The sequence below is a fragment of the Octopus bimaculoides genome, chromosome 5 (assembly GCF_001194135.2).
Source record: "Octopus bimaculoides isolate UCB-OBI-ISO-001 chromosome 5, ASM119413v2, whole genome shotgun sequence".
NCBI classification, from domain to species: Eukaryota; Metazoa; Mollusca; class Cephalopoda; order Octopoda; family Octopodidae; genus Octopus; species Octopus bimaculoides.
In genome coordinates, this window is record NC_068985.1 from 14,202,410 (window position 1) to 14,205,177 (window position 2,768).

General features: G+C 35.7%; 1 protein-coding gene across 1 annotated transcript in view; it reads right to left on the reverse strand.

Moving 5' to 3' along the window:
• LOC106877221 (cytochrome P450 CYP12A2) overlaps positions 1-1,431 on the reverse strand; it is a 45,227-nt gene extending 43,796 nt beyond the window's left edge. The window contains exon 1 of the mRNA XM_052968013.1: positions 1,310-1,431. The gene's annotated coding sequence lies outside the window, so the exon portion shown is untranslated. The remainder of the gene's footprint in view (positions 1-1,309) is intronic.
• Positions 1,432-2,768: the final 1,337 nt, after the last annotated feature.

A 2,768-nucleotide genomic window follows, 5' to 3' on the forward strand; every position in this document is an offset into this window, starting at 1 on the left:
TATATATATATATATATATATATATATATATATATATATATGTATGTATGTATGTATGCATGCATACACATACACACATTCATATAATATGTATTTTACTATAACACTGAGCTGACAGTATGGTAAAACAATCATTAAGTGTCATTTGTGGGTAGCATATTGCAGGTATGTTGTATTTGTGTGTGTGTGTGTGTGTATACGCACATACACATACACACACACACACACACACACACTCGCACACATATGTAGATAGATACGAAATCCAATATAAACCGTAGATCGGATTCAGGATTGGTTCCAGGTGTGGCGCATGTATTTAAAGAACATAAGTGGTGTTTAAAATTTACAACAGCTGTGTTAAATTTTCGATCCCTCTTGTGTTCTTCTGATATATATATATATATATATATATATATATGCCTGTGTGTGTGTGTGTGTGTGTGTGTGTGTGTGTGAGTGTGTGTGAGTGTGTGTGTTTGTGTGTGCGCGTTTGTGTGTGTGTATATATATGTGCATATGTGTGTGTATGTGTGTGTTTATGTGTTTGTGTGTGCGTATTTGTGTGTGTCTGTGTGTACATATATATATATGTATATGTGTGTGTGTGTGTGTGTACATATATATATATATGTATATGTGTATGTGTATGTTTGTGTGTGTGTGGAGAGAGAGAGAGAGAGAGAGAAAATAGAGAGAGCGTGTGAAAGAAAAACAGGGATACGTGCACACATGCAACATCACCCCCCACACACACACACACACACACCCAGGGAGTGTGTGGGATTGATGAGATGGTGGAGAGAGAATTAGGGAACAGGGTGTGGAAGAGACCGGGAAATTTGTCGAACCTGACAGTAATGTCCAAAGGAACTGAAGCATAACAAACTATGATATCAGTTCTGCTTAGCGAATATATCTTATTTTTGTAATTTATTTTTACTTCAAGATAAAAATGAGACTGATTTATGATAAAATAATAAGCTGAGAAACCTCCGGGGCTCGAAAAACATATGAGCAATAACTGTACAGCTGTTTGTTCCTCGTGCTCTTTATATTTTGTTAAAGAAGCGCGGAGATGATGTAATATAATAACCGTCGGTGTAAAGTCTCGAGTACTTTACAGTTGGGAAAGTAGAAAGTAAACAAAACGAAGTTAAAATGGCAATTTGTCAGCCATAGGTAGAATCATGTTTGTCGTTTAAGGAGTGTTTGGGCGGAAAGTTTGAAGATTGTTGTAAACGATGAAAACAAAATAAAAGCAAAACTAAAAAATAAATAAGCAATAAAGAATTTAAACAATATTAACTGAGTTCTGTCTTGGATTTCTTTATAGATGAGATGCCGATGATCGGTTGTATTTACAGTATTAACTATTCAAAAACGCGCCAAACTCTTCCAGAAATGGTTATCTAAAAGACAGAAAAATAATGTTTCAATTCAGTTTATTGGAGAATTCTTCTTTGACATCAGTCTTAAGTTGCAGTTAAGAGAATTAAAGAGAAAACAATTGAGGTAGGAGTCAAGGGCCCACAGTTTTTCAACGTCTTGCCTCAAAACCTGTATCCTGATTATAAATTCACATGTATATCGTTAATCATTGGTGTATTTCGTTGTGGTTGTAAAGGCTTAAATAACAATATGAAGAAGCTATTATTTTTCAGGCAAGTAATGAGACTAACGATTACGCATTTTATGGATACAATCTATAAGTGGAACAGGAAAAAATATGCAAGATTTTCCTCAAGTTCTATATGTAACAATCGTTGTTGTCGTTATGCAAATTCTAGCGATAATGTTTTTGTTTCTTTGTAAGAAACCAGCTCCCTCCTAGAAAGAATTACAACAAATAAAAGAAGTCGTATATTACATATATACCACTAGGAGGTGTAGATGTGGATGTATTCAAAGAACGTCTAGACAGAGTTTTAGCTGGGATGCCAGATAAGCCCACATCACGGTAAGAAACGTAGAGAAAGGCAGATTTATCCAAATTATCGCTTTACCAGAACCAAATCCAGAGCGATGGTCAGTCAGGAAGTGAGTTTGAAATAAACGAATACTCACTCTAATGGCACTGCTCCAGCATGGCCGCAACTCCTGGATGAAACCAGTAAAGAATAAAATAATCTCACCCCATGGATTATCCTTATTTATGAAGCTCTGAAAAGCCAGGGTGCTTGGATTAGTCGTTTTATTATGATTAAGTGGCGTCTAAGTCACGTCAGACCTTCAGCGTCTCTAAATCTTTGGTTCGTGTTAACGATGGCGGATACAGTCTGGTAGGTTATTCAGGTCACCGTCTCAAAAACTCATTTACTTTATATTACTTTACAAATTAAATTATGGCCTCAAAAGCAGAGCACTGATGAATCTTTTTCGCAGCGGGCTATGATTTACAAGAGATTTAGCAACTATTTCTAGTTGATCGATCGACTGCGAAGAAACTACTTCGTCTGATGCTCTCTCTCTCTCTCTTTGCGCACACACATAAACACACACACATAGAACATGTATACACAAACATAAATACTTGAAGAGGATATGTACAAAAAGTACATGAAATAAGTATTAGGGAGGTGGGTTTTATTAAAGAAAGAAGGAAAGGGAATCGGGTTGAGGAACTTCAAGTTTAAAATATGTTATGGCTGAATGAAAACGTTTCAGAACGTCAGTTTAATAAAGGATCACACTTTACAGAAAGTTGCACAAATACATTAAAAGAAAATAAAATAAAATTTGGGGAAAAGACGTGGTTGTGTTGCAAG